This window comes from Phacochoerus africanus, chromosome 2, assembly GCF_016906955.1.
Source record: "Phacochoerus africanus isolate WHEZ1 chromosome 2, ROS_Pafr_v1, whole genome shotgun sequence".
Classification (NCBI taxonomy): Eukaryota; Metazoa; Chordata; class Mammalia; order Artiodactyla; family Suidae; genus Phacochoerus; species Phacochoerus africanus.
Genome location: NC_062545.1, coordinates 28,891,574 through 28,905,617, shown reverse-complemented (window position 1 = coordinate 28,905,617; position 14,044 = coordinate 28,891,574). Strand labels below are relative to the sequence as shown.

At 38.0% G+C, this 14,044-nt stretch overlaps 1 pseudogene across 1 annotated transcript in view; it reads left to right on the top strand.

The window, feature by feature from the left end:
• The first annotated feature begins 12,166 nt into the window (after positions 1–12,166).
• LOC125120616 (histone H2A.Z-like) overlaps positions 12,167–14,044 on the top strand; it is a 48,992-nt pseudogene continuing 47,114 nt past the window's right edge. Inside the window, exon 1 of the transcript XR_007133353.1 lies at positions 12,167–12,296. The product of XR_007133353.1 is annotated as a histone H2A.Z-like (transcript). The remainder of the gene's footprint in view (positions 12,297–14,044) is intronic.

The window sequence follows — 14,044 nt, the reverse complement described above, 5'->3', positions numbered from 1 at the left end:
TGGCCGCCCTGAGGACGCATGCGCACTCATGCTTGTCCGGGGAGGGGGGCGTGGCGCGTTTAGACTGCCCCACCCCCAGATAGGTTGGCCTGCGGGGCTTTTGAAAGAGCGGAATCTCACCTATAATTCGTTGGGTTAGAGCAAATGGTATGGGTGGAGGTTCTTTGAGGTAAGCCAGCTTTCCAGGTTCTTTTTTTTTTTTTGTCTTTTTTTTTGCTATTTCTTTGGGCCGCTCCCGCGGCATATGGAGGTTCCCAGGCTAGGGGTCGAATCGGAGCTGCAGCCCCTGGCCTACGCCAGAGCCACAGCAACGCAGGATCCGAGCTGTGTCTGCAACCTACACCACAGCTCACGGCAATGCCGGATCGTTAACCCACTGAGCAAGGGCAGGGATCGAACCTGCGACCTCATGGTTCCTAGTCAGATTCGTTAACCACTGCACCACGACGGGAACTCCTCCAGGTTATTTTCTAAATTTAATTTATGATAATCTAGTGAACAAGTTGCTCAGTAAGAGCTGGAACCTTGCCTTACCCAACTTCCATCTTTGGGGCCTACTTAGGCACTAATACACATTAACATATATTTATTTGGTATAAGTGATGCCAGAAATATGTTATCAGAATCCGCGTTCTTGTTCACGCAGTTCAAGAATGCACAGGCCACAGGCGAGCAAAGTTTTTATTACAGGAAAGCAAATCGCTCCCAGGACTGCTGGGACAGGGGGTGGGGGGCTGAAGAGCCCCCTTTCTCTATTGTCCTATAGGGGTTTTTTATCCTTTAAAGATGGGGGGGTACCAACGTGGGATCCGGAAAGTTGGGGTTTTTATCCCATTGGCCTTGCTTAATTACCTTTTATTAAGTCCTGATCCAGTAGGAGGTTTAGGTATGGAAATGTCCTGTAGGTCTCACGGTTTCTTTGCCCTTTTCTTCCTGTAAACTGAGTCACAAGGGATTAGCAGTTAATGTCCATCTGGGTATAAGTACACTCCCTACAGTAAACAAGGCCTGTGGGGATGTTACACTCTGGAGCCCCTAAGCCACAGATGTTAATCAATAGCCTCAGCAATGAATGCACTGAAACCCTTGCTCCTACACTGACTACCTGAGTTAGTATTCTGCCTCATAAGGATTAGTCTAAGCTTAGAGGGGGAAAAAAAGACTCTTTTAAAACAAGTAGGTATGATTTAATTAAGATCCTGGCTATTATAGGAACCATGCATTTGTGTGTGTGATTTCACGGTTTCCTATTCTGTGCTCCACCCTGTATTAATACTACTACTACTAATAATAAACAACTGTCTGCTCTTAGCCTTGTAAATGGTTATCATCAGCATCATAAAGATGACTTCATTGAGCATTCATTGAACACAGTACCTTGCTGAGTGTTAAATATATCTTGTTTGACATAGCATTGGCCTTAAATGGTGATGAGCATTAATGAATAAATCTATAACTGAAACTGACAGCACTAAGGGCCTGAACCTAGCCAGAACACAGATTGGGACTTGAACCCAAGTGCCAGGACTCGAGCCCAGCCTAAATCCGGACTGGGATTTAAACCCAATGTTTTAAATTAGAAGCACTCACCCTATGTCTGGACTCACTGAGGTTCAGGTTCTTCATGTCTCTGTACAGAAGGAATTCAGCGAGAGACAAGGTGATAGGCAAAAAATAGGTTTATTAAGATAGGACACTTGTGAGAGATGCAAGCGGGCAGGCAGGGAAGTTCTGCCCTGAGGATCCGGTGGGCTACAGTTTTATCATCCAAGGAGAGTGGGGTTGGAAAAGCCCAGCCTCTTCCCTTCTGGGAGGAGTAGCTCCTCCTTAGTATCCAATAAGGTGTGTATTCAAATCCACAGAAGAGTGGTCCTCAAACTCTCGCCCTTGTTCTGAATATGAATGCAGGCCTAATCCCATCCCCCACCCAATGACCTGAGGCAATTCTCAAGGCTCCACTAATGAAGCAAAGCTGCCTTATGATGGCTTTTTTGAGCAGTTTGTTTACTTACAGCGATCTCCCAATGTCTCCTAAATTTCCCTCATTATCTGTGGTCCTTTATTGGGACGTCTAAAAATAGCTGTGTCTACTCCATCCCTATCATAACCAATTATTAAATGTCATTTCTCAAATCACATAGTGAATGATGCTATGTAAAAAACCAACCTCCTTATTATACTCAACAAACTAAACTTCAGTTTTAGTTTATGTTTTTGAAGTGGTAAAACTTTACATTGAATTCTAGCAATAAAAGTCTACTCAGCTTATTGTTCACAATGGAAAGAAAGAATAATGATACAAATTCAGTTCATATTTCTAAAGGACTTGAAAGTAATTTATACATGTGTTTGACTGTCTACTACCAAATGCTCTTAAGTATCATTGCTGTTCAATGTAACTCCAAGATAAAATTTTACATGAGAATAGATAGTTGCTAATTTTATATGGCTTAGGTGTTTTCTCTGTTGTATATTTTTAGGTAATGTTTACATTGTAGCCTGTTTCTTTGTCTGTAAAATGGAGATGGTAATAATATCTAACTCATGGAGTTGTAAATAATAATTTATCCTTATATGAAAGGGTTTTATATAGACAAGACAATGGGTTTGAGCTATGGATTGTAAATTCAGGGATGTGACTAGGAAACATACTGGGGGCAAGGGAGGGGCTGCAAAACTAGCGGAAGATAGGGGAGATGTTTCAGTAAGTTTGTATAGATCCATTTCAGCATCAATTCCCAGTCTCTGTTGATAAAGATATATCTTATCTCTCTTCTTGGTATAGAAAAGACACTTTTCTCATGGGAAATTTTGTGAGCTGCATTTAGGTAGAAAGGAAAAGGTCTGAGAGCCCTTCTTGCATTGGCTGTTTCTCAAGTTACTTCAACTCAAAACAATATGCCAAGGCATATTTGGGACTGACATACTCAGAACTTCTTTAGTACTTAGTAAATGCTAGTTCTCTACCCTACTAATTAGAAAGCTTTATATTTGTTTCTCCAGAACCCTAATGTCTAGACTTTGAATGTTTACAAAATATATTCATGAATTTTACTTTTTTTTTTTTCTGCAGCGTGCAGCACCTGGATGTGAGATTTCCATTCCCAGACCAGGGATTGAACCTGGGCTGCAGCAGTAAAAGCACTGAATCCCAACCACTAGACCACTGGGAAATTCCCAATGAATTTTAAAAGATAAATATAATATCCTGCTATGAGATACATAAAAAATACCATAATCAACTATACGAATAATTCATGTTTGTATCAACTTTTTAAAAAAATTATAAATAAAGTAGCATAACCGTATTACAAAAGTTTTTAACACCTTTGAAGAATCACTGGCAAACAATAAACTGCACATATTTAAAATATACAATATGTTGAATCTATAGATCAATTTGGGGAAAAATGACATGTTAACATTGTTATAAACATTTAGCCTTTCAACACATGCACATCATGTGTCTAGTTTCTCTCAATGCTGTCTAGTTTTCAATGACTGGTCTTATACAGCTTTTGAAGATTTAACTCCAACTATTCCATATATTTTTATTCTGTTCTAAATAATATATATTTTAATTTCAAGGTAAATATATATAATTAAACTATTAAAATTAATAAGTTAATTAGGGCCATCAATACACACAAAATGTATTTGTATATACTAGGAACAAACAATAGAAAAATTAAAAAATAAAGACAAATAAGCTATATTAGCATTAAAAATATCATCAAATACCTAGGAAGAAAATTTAGGAAAGACAGATAAGGGCTAAAGTGAAACTAGAAAACATTGCAGAGAGAAATAAAGAAAATCACATTAAATGGCGAAATACACCCATGTCTGTGGATTGGAAGAGTCACTATTATTACGTCAAATGGAAGAAATATCCATTCCACCCAAGTTGTTCTGTATTTGATGTTGTCCTAGTCAAATCCTAGAATTTTTTTTGGTGGAAATTGACAGATTCTATAATATAAATGGAGCTGCAAGGATCCTAGACTAGCCAAGACAAGCTCAAAAAAGAAGAAGTTTGAATGGAGTTCCCATCATGGCTGAGCGGAAACAAGTCTGACTAACATCCATGAGGATGCAGGTTTGATCCCCAGCATCACTCACTGGGTTAAGGATCCCGCATTGCCATGAGCTGTGGTGTATGTGGCTCAGGTCTAACATTGCTGTGGTTGTGGTGTAGGCTGGCAGCTGTACCTCCAATTTGACCCTAAGCCTGGGAACCTCCAATGCTGCCAGGAGGTCCTATAAAGGCCAAAAAAAAAAAAAAAATGGGCAACAGGGTTCTTCCATGGTATTTTCAAGACCATCTCTGAGGAGTTCCTGTTGTGGCTCAGCTGGTTAAGAATCTGACTAGTATCCATGAGGATGCAGGTTCAATCCCTGGCCTCTCTCAGTGGGTTGAAAGATCTGGCGTTTCCACTAGCCAAGGGGTAGGGTGCAGCAGGTGAGGTTCGGAGCTCACGTTGCTGTGGCTGTGGCAGCTCCAGTTCCACCCCAGCCTGGGAACTTCCATAAGCCATGGGTGTGGCCCTAAAAACAAAGAACAAACAAAACAAACAAACGAAAAGACTATCTTTGATATGGAATAAGGGACTATATACATTAAAGAGTTTTCAAATGTTTCCTTTATATCCTCAAAGTGCCCTGTTTTAAGGATATTAGAAAACCTAAAAGCTTTGCTATATCTGGGTTAGAATTCATTCAGCAATATGTCAATATTTCCTGGAATACATTACAATGTGTTTTCTGTTTTCATTTCTAAACCGATTAATTTAGACTTAAGTTTAAAATTTGCTACTCTTGCTTTAAAAAACAAAAAACCCTATCCTTGTCAACTATTTAAATATTCGTAGGAGTTTTGGAAAATACAATATGGTGACTTCTGTACACCATAATTATTAAAAAGAAAAAAGGAATTGATCTTAATCATTAAGAAAGGAAGAGTGGAAGAGAGGGAGAATTGTTGTAACAGTAGCAGAGCACATAAGAAAAGTTCTAGAGTTTTTGACTTAAACAACTAGGAAAGTATAATGAATACTCCAAACTATAAAATGAGGTAAGTAGGCAGAAGATTCTTTCGGGATCCTTTGCAGTTCTGTGATTATGATTATACATTAATAACGTACCTCTAGTCATTTTGATTATTATTACCAAGTATCTGTAAAATCTATAACAGGTGTCGTAATTTTCCTCCTGACCTTCTAAATTAATTATATAACCCTCTGTCCTGACCTAACGACATTCTTTCCCTTCTCTATGGTATTTCCTGACTACCCTTATGGTTATGCACTTTTTCTTTTCTCTCTCTCTTTCCGTGTCTTTCTTTTTTCTTTTGCTGAGTGAAAATTGGCAAGATCCAGTGAATTTGTTCTTCATCAAGATAAAGCTTTGCCCCCAAAGGGCTCGAGGCCATCCAGGGATTCCGTATTTGACAGAAGCCTTGACGACATAACTAAACAAACAAGACCGTATTCAGGGAAGCTGAAACAGATCTTCAAAGAAATTCAGTGGGTGATTTTTACATTTCTTTGGGGTATTATAGAGCTTAATGCAGAACATACCAAAACTTTGAAAAGGCAATGGTGGGGTCATGAACTTCATAAGGCAGAATGATTCCCTACAAGAACACACCAGAAGTCAAAGTGTTCTGTATTTAGATATGCATTACACCCAATGGGGAATACCAGCAAAACTGTAAAACCTGGGCAAAATCTTCTTCCTACACAGGTAAGGATTTTCAACCACCAATCCTGGATTATCTGACTGTTATGCACTGTGTCATGAAATAGAATAATATATATGGTTCAGGAGTTCTTTATAAGACTCAGTTTTTCAAATTTCATTTTATTCTAAATGTTCTAGAAATAACTAATCCTCCAATTTAAAATATTTCAATGGAGCCACATTACTTATGAAACGAGGTTAAATCCTTAGAAAGACACCAGCGTCCTTTTGATTTCACTGCTGCCTGGTTTCGCACCTCACCTGACACAGCTCCACTAGTCTACCTGAGGCCCCCTTTACCACAGTTCCTGCTTTTAGGGTTTCATGTTCTTGGGGCTTCTTAGTCCCAAGTTCTTAGGTCTTCATGTTCTTAGAACGTGTGCACATGCTTTCTCTTCTGCCTAGAATGCCCTTCAATCTTCATGCCCTCTTATATTACTCAGGAGAACACCAGTAGCATCACACATTCTGTGAAGCCTTCCTTAACTCTGACAGAATAACCACCCTTACTCTGGACACTCAAAGTAACCTCTGTTTGTCTCTCCTAGAACACATATTAATAATATTCTAATTGTCTGTGTTTGTATTTGTCCTTCTCCATCTCCATACAGTTTCCTTAAAAGCAAGACATCTTTTAGCTTATTTTGTATCTACAGCATACATACAGTGGTCAGTAAAAAACTGGAATGAATGTGGGGGGTGGGGGGATGCGCTGGTGTTGTGGGATGGAAATCCTATAAAATTGCATTGTGATGATCATTGTACAACTATAAATGCAATAAATTCATTGAGTAATAAAAATTTTTTTAAAAATTAAAAAAAGCAAAAAAAATGGAATAAATGAAATACATTTTGTTGAAGGATTGTTGAATGAATTTATAACATGTAAAATAGGGAGTTCCAGAGTTCCCATCATAGCTCGGCGGTAACAAACATGACTAGCATCCATGAAGACTTGGGTTCTAACCCTGGCCTTACTCAGCGGGTTAAGGATCTGGTGTTGCTGTGGCTGTGGTATAGGCCCACAGCTGCAGTTCACACTCAACCTCTAGCCTGGAAACCTCCATATGCCACAGGTGTGGCCCTAAAAAGAAAAAAAAATAGTTCCTGTTGTGACTTAGCAGGTTACGAACCCAACTAGAATCCATGAGAATACGGGTTTGATCCCCGACCTCGCTCAGCAGGCTAAGGATCTGGTGTTGCCATAAACTGTGGTATATGTCACAGACACAGCTTGGATCCAGCATTGTTGTGGCTATGGCATAGGACTGAAGCTGCAGCTCCAATTTGACCCTTAGCCTGAGAACGTCCATATGTATCAAGTATGGCCCTAAAAAGCAAAAACATTTAAAAACTTTAAAAATAAAAGTCCATAGTTTCTCCGACTTCCCATTGTGGCTCAGCAAACCTGACCAGTAGCCATAAGGATGCCAGTTCGATCCCTGGCCTTGCTCAGTGAGTTAAGGATCCTGCATTTGCTGTGAGCTGTTGTGTAGTTTGCAGACATGGCTCGGATCCCACATTGCTGTAGCTGTGGCATAGGCCGGCAGCTGCAGCTCTGATTTGACCCCTAACCTGGGAACTTCCTTATGCTGCGGGTGTGGCCTTAAAAAGAAAAAAAAAGCCTATAGTTTTTTAGACAAGGAATAATGTAGAGGCATTGGGGGAGATACCAATTAAGAAAAGAAACATCATGTGGTTTGACTATTGCACTGTCTGAAAAAGCTTGACCAAGGGAAATGTATTAGTTCTGATTGGAAATTTGAAGTGAATAAGAAAGAAAGTTGGGTGGGAATACTTTGGTGAGAAGATGAAATACTTATTTGTCCATCCCCTTCTCAATTCAGGCTTGCTGGGTATATATACATTGTTACTTCTTCTTGGATCTACAGCTTGTCCATTTCTGTGTATCATCTTGAAGGCTGGGACACATAGGCTCCTCAGCCATGGAAATGAGGTGTATCCATGGTGAAAAATTCTTCAAGGCACCAATAGAGTATTAATAACAAATCAAAGAGCGAAGCATTTTTAAATTCCGAGGGAAAATTCAAAGCAAAGAAAATTTGCAAATCAAATTTAAAAGAGACAAAAGCATAAACATAAAAGATAGGGTTTGAAAAGGTAAAATAGGTTCTCATTAGAAGTCATTTAGAACAGTGAACTGTTTGAGGAATTTCCCTTCCTTGCCTCGGCATGCTCTGTTTTCTTTGAAAAGGCCAAAGATGAGGTATGGGGTCAATGTGTTGTTTAGGAGCCTAAATCTGGAATAACTCTGAGAGGCAAGAGTGAAATAATTTACAAAATCATTTAAGCTCCTTGGGATAGTTCTTGGAATTTCTGAAGAGGAGCAAGTTGGAAGAAGAGAAAAGCAGAAGGGAAGCATTTTTTTCTTCCTCATCTCACTATGTGTCTAAGTCTAGAGATGTTGGTCATCTTGGAAATTTGGGATATGGGACAGTCTGGAACGATGTTGCCTGAATACTGAACCACGGATTTTGCAGACTGTCCCATAAAATCTGGTAGCAGTTTTGAAAAACTCAAGCAGAGATGAGGCCACTTGATACTGATTAACTTTCTTTTTTTTTTGTCTTTTTTTTTTTGTCTTTTTGCCATTTCTTGGGCCACTCCCGCGGCATATGGAGGTTCCCAGGCTAGGGGCTGAATCGGAGCTAGCCAGGGCATGGCCAAAAACAAACAAAGAAAAAAACCCGGGTAGACCTGTGACTATAGTGGAAGCACCATTATGTGCCTTCTCTGCTACCATAAGAGATAAAGAGATAATACAGCCTCCAGCTAATCCTTTCAGGATGCTCATTCATGGAACTTGGTTACATATTATAAATAAGACAAATAGCCACATGGAAAGGCCATGTGTCAGTGTTCCAGCATCAGTCTTATCTGAGGTCCCAGATGATAGCCAGCATCCATGACCTTGAGCTTCAGATGATCCCAGTCCCCAGACTTCCAGATGCCTCAGCCGATGATAAGTAGAATAAAGAAAACTTGTCCTCATTAATACTACTCAACTGCAGATTTAAAAACAAAAACAAATGTTGTCTCATTTTAAGCCAATAAGTTTTGGGGTGATTTGATATATAGAAACAGATGGCCAGAATAATTATCGACCCCAATGTCCAAAAATATTTCAAGGAGGGATAGCAATAAATACTGCTATGTTTTAATAAAAAGTTCCATTAAAGTATTAATGTTAATTTTCAACACTATTGATTATAATTATTTATATGATAAAGAATCTAAGTTTAGAAAGTTTGTTTTAAGTGAGATTTTGGTGGGTTTTGCTTGGAGTTTTTTGGTTTTGTTTTTTTTCTTTTTCTTTTCTTTCTTTCTGTTTTTTGGTCACCCGCCACTATTCTGAAAACTGCCCCCTAGGTATTCCATGAATAACCACAAAAGACCTTTTTATTCCATTCCATTGATATTTTATACTAAAATTACCCAGGAAGGCTAGTGTAACAAGGGCTTGATTTTTTAATCGAAAAATTTATGTTATGAAATTCTGTAATCTCCACTCTTTAACATGTTACCCAACATGTTAATTGCCTGAAAAGTTTTAAGAAACAACTATTTTATTCAAAGGTTTATGCTTTTTTAAAAAACCACAACTCAACAAAGAAACTTTTGATAAAATATCCCCTTTCCAGGTAATATTAATATGGGTCATTTATGATTTAAAAAAATATTATTACAGTGTTATTACATTTTAATTGTGTTGATAATTGGTTCAGACTTATCCCAAGGACTTTTAGTTCTGTAAGTCATTTTTTTTAGAGGAAAAGAAAAAAAGAAATTAAGCAAGATACAATTACCCATGTCTCTAAAATGGTCTTAATCACATTCAATAAACACACAACATTCTCTGTAAGACTGTTTTTAAAACTTCAGTAAAATGCTTAAGAATTAATTATTCCTTCCACACATTTTTAGACCAGGCAAAATGTGAGACAATGTTTTTCTCCCAATCAGGACATATTAGTATATATGTTCTGAGGGATAATGTACATATTAGTACATTATCAGCACACACATCTGCTTTAATGTACACGTAAGAATAGGTAAGTCATACCTGTTGACAGCCAATGAAAAATAAGAGAAAACAATAAAAAGCTTCCTTGGAAAATGTTATTGGAAAAACGTTTTTTTTAAAAAAATCACAATCTGGGAGTTCTTTTCGTGGCTCAGTCATTAGGATCCTTGAGAATTCGTGTTCAACCCCAGACCTCACTCAGTGGGTTAAGGATCCCGCGTTACCATGGGCTGTGCTATAGGTCGCAGATGCAGCTCAGATCACAAGTTGATGTGGCTGAGACGTAGGCTGGTGGCTGTAGCTCCAATTGGATCCCTAGCCTGGGAACCTCCACATGCCACAAATGTGGCCCTGAAAAAAGCAAAAAAAAAAAAAAAAAGAAAGAAAGAAAAGAAAAAGAAAAAAAAAGAAAATCATAGTTTGTTCAACAAGCCCAAAAGGAGGAGCCAAACATAGACTGGTGTTTTGCTGTTTTGTTTTTTTTTTTCTTTTTAGGGCCACACCCATGGCATATGGATGTTCCCAGGTTAGGGATCCAATCAGAGCTGCAGCTGCCTCCGGCCTATACCGCAGTCACAGCATCTGAGCCACATCAACAACCTACACCACAGCTCACGGCAACACCAGATCCTTAACCCTCTGAGCAAATCCAGGGATCAAACCCTCCTCCTCATGAATACTAGTCGGGTTCTTAACCTGTTGAGTCATGAGGGGAACTCCACCCTTGCTTGTTTTTAAACAAATTTTACTCCATGATCTCTAAATTTCCTTCCAGTTTAACACTTCCATGATTCTGGAATAACAGGAATACCAGCACCTGTCACCTTTGAATATAAAAGAAGAAAGTACATATATAATGTTCTTCAATAGATCTGAAAATACAAACAAGTTTCCAGCCTTAATGCTTCATGCTGATAAGACCTGATCACTCTATAAGGGACTCCTTATAGATTAAAGCAAATAAAAAACTAAATTATAGATGCTCATTTCCTTGTATAGAAAGCTGTAAGAAACAACATAGTACCTGTTCTAAAACTGTTTAAAAGTAATATATACAAATTCGGACATTAGGCAAAATGTAAAAATTATGTTAAATAACCAAATAAATGCTAATATTGAAATAAATGCTTTCTGGGAAGTTGATGAAAGGGAACCGTGAGAACTGGAGATTCTACCCAGAGGGTACAAAGACTAAGAGAAAGAGTTATGGGCCGAGATAACGTAAGAGAATGAGTATCATGCTCTAGAAATTGTGATTATATAGCTTGGAACTAATTAGCCTAGAGAAGAGGAGACCAACTGCTATTATGAAATATATTAAGAACTGCCCTATTTGTAATGGAATCAATTTATTTTGTGTTGCCCTAGAAGGGTGAGCTTGACAAGGAGGAAAGTTTCAGTTGAATATGAGAACAATGTGAACACAGTTTTCCAACCTTGGAATGGAGTGCCTTAAGGGACAGTGCATTTCCCACTATGGAAAACATCCTATTGAGAAAATTTGAAAAATATTTCTTCATTTGGGAAGAGATTGAACTAGATGCCCTTTCAAAAGCTCATGCATCTCTGGTCTATGATTCAATTTTTTAATCAAATAGTAAGCTAAGGCAAGAAATCATTTTAAGCAAATAATAGAGATGGGAATAAAAGCATTGGGAAAGTAATAGAGATATAAATTGAGAATTAAGCAGAAAAGAATATGGAACTGGAAAAGATGAGGTCAGCGAAGAAATTTAGCCAGGCATAATAAAACATTTTGACCGTCAAGATAATGATTGGGACCTTGAACCAAATATACAACTAGAGGCATTCCCTGGTGGCTCAATGGGTTAAGAATCCAGTATTGCCACTGTTGTAGCTTGGGTCACTGCTGTAGTACAAGTTCCATCCCTGACCCAGGGAACTTTCGCATGCCCCAGGCATAGCCCAAAAAAAAAAGCAACTAGAAATTGACAGATTAACCAGAGGAGAGGAGGAGTTCCCGTCCTGGCTCAGTGGTTAATGAATCCCAGTAGGAACCATGAGGTTGCGGATTTGATCCCTAGTCTTGCTCAGTGGATTGAGGATCCCGAATTGCCCTGAGCTCTGGTGTAGTTTGCAGACGCGGCTGGGATCCCGTGTTGCTGTGACTGTGGTGTAGGCCGGGGGCTACAGCTCAGATCCGACCCCTAGCCTGGGAACCTCCATATGCCACAGGAGTGGTCCAAGAAATGGCAAAAAAGACCAAAAAAAAAAAAAAAAGAAAGAAAAAAAAAAGAGGAGAAAAAAAAAATCAGAAAATTGATGTGATGCTTTGGAAGAATGAGAACCCAATGCTAACGGTAGGTCAGTCACCCACTGACTTTGAAAATATAGCCACTTAGGTGGAAAAAGACCAGGATGTGGGCTAAGTCCTTGGCCATATGTTTCTGCATATTGCATACCAAAGAGCTACGTGGAGGTGACGGTGAAGACGGTGAGAAGTTTGGACAAAGGGATGGAAAGGGAGATGTAAGGAAGTTGCATGAAGGTGAGGGAGAGAACTTTCCAAAAGGGCTGCAGAATTTACTCATAATGGTTTTGTTTCTCCATCAAGCAAAAGGGAATTATTTCCTGAAAAATAAGTAAAATCTAAGCCCTTTGCACGTTTGTATTTATTAAAGATAACACACTACTTCAAGACAAGGTGCGCTAATATTTCCACACCCTGGTCAAATTCCAAGTCAAATAATGTCATTCTCTATATAAGTTCTCTGCTGCTTAGTTGAGGGGAGTCATACCTCACTTCCTTAAAAGCTAAGAAAACATGTCTGGAGTTGTTCACACCATTATACTATGTAGTAGAATGTGATTTTTAGATTTCTAAAAGTTCACAAATACTTTGTACCCCTCAAAAAAGACACTTTGAATTTAGGGGGTTAATATTCCCTAGCAATAACACTTTGGATTTTTATTTAGTAATATATGTCTTTATTATGTTAGAAATATATGTTTATGGAAGATCGTGGTTAGGAATATAATTTAATATGATTATTTTTATATAGCAAGGTGGTGTCTTTCCTAAAATTACATGATAGAAAACAACTTCCAGCTTTTTCTTGTAGTTCTCTTTGGAATGCTTTTTAGACTCACCCTAGAAATCCAAGTAAACAACTTCTGCTTGCTTCTTTACTCCACCTCTCAGCTTTTTGTCAGCTTTTCTGAATTCTCTTTTTTATTAAGGCAAGACCTAACTTGGCTTGGTTATTGGAAAATCCAGGCATCATAGGAGGGTGGAAACTTGGCCCTAATCCAATATACTTTCATGATAACACTCTTTCAGCTTCATTTTGGTGGATTAATCTGATAATCAGAAATAAAGAAACTACTTAACAATATGTCAGCTTACTATCTAGTTTGCTTCACATGTCTAAAGTATAAAATTCTATCACCCATTGCTAGGATAAATGTCGTATCTTGCAAAGACTAATCTTGTTCAACGGATGCACTTTTAAAATGTATAAATCTACTTGAAAACCAATCTGATAACAAAGACATGCCTGCAGAAGGATGATTCAGTTGTATCAATGTACTTGTCACTCAGAACTCACCCCCCTCAAAAAAATAATGTGATGGGGATGGGTGGGTGTTAAAAGCATGCAAAGTCTTGATAATAGGAAAGCATTAGCCACAAGAAGAAAAGAAGAAACTTTTTTTTTTTTATATTCCAGGCAAAAAACTGTCTAATACGGTTTTTAAGACTTCATTACACGAGTCCAAAGAGACAAACTGTCAATTTGCCTGAAGAATTAGTAAATCTTAAAGATTTTATTTAGTTTGGCCATTATCTTTATTTTCAAATTGAGATTAAACATGTCATCTTGACTAATTCTCATATAATAATTTTGAAATTGGGACTATAATTCTTCTTTGTTTCAAATATTATAGTCAATTCTGCATACTGGTAGGGAGATAGAGCTAGCTCTTGTAGAAGATGTGCTGTTTCTCCCCACCATTTCCCAGTTTCCTCTATTTTCTTGCCTTAGCTATTCGTGAATATATTGTAATATAATTTCTGCTGTAGAAGCCATTGGCCAAGTCCAATAACCTGTAACTGAAAATGAAGGTTGTTTTCTATATATTCATTAATATTTTAATAGGGCATGTTAATTTAACTATGTCCAATTTCAAATGAGAAATTGTTCCGCTAAGATTTAATTAAACAAGTCTAAGGTAAGAATATTTTTAAAAGTTTGCCAAATCCAACCTAAAAATCCACAGTTTCCTAGTTATTTCAGA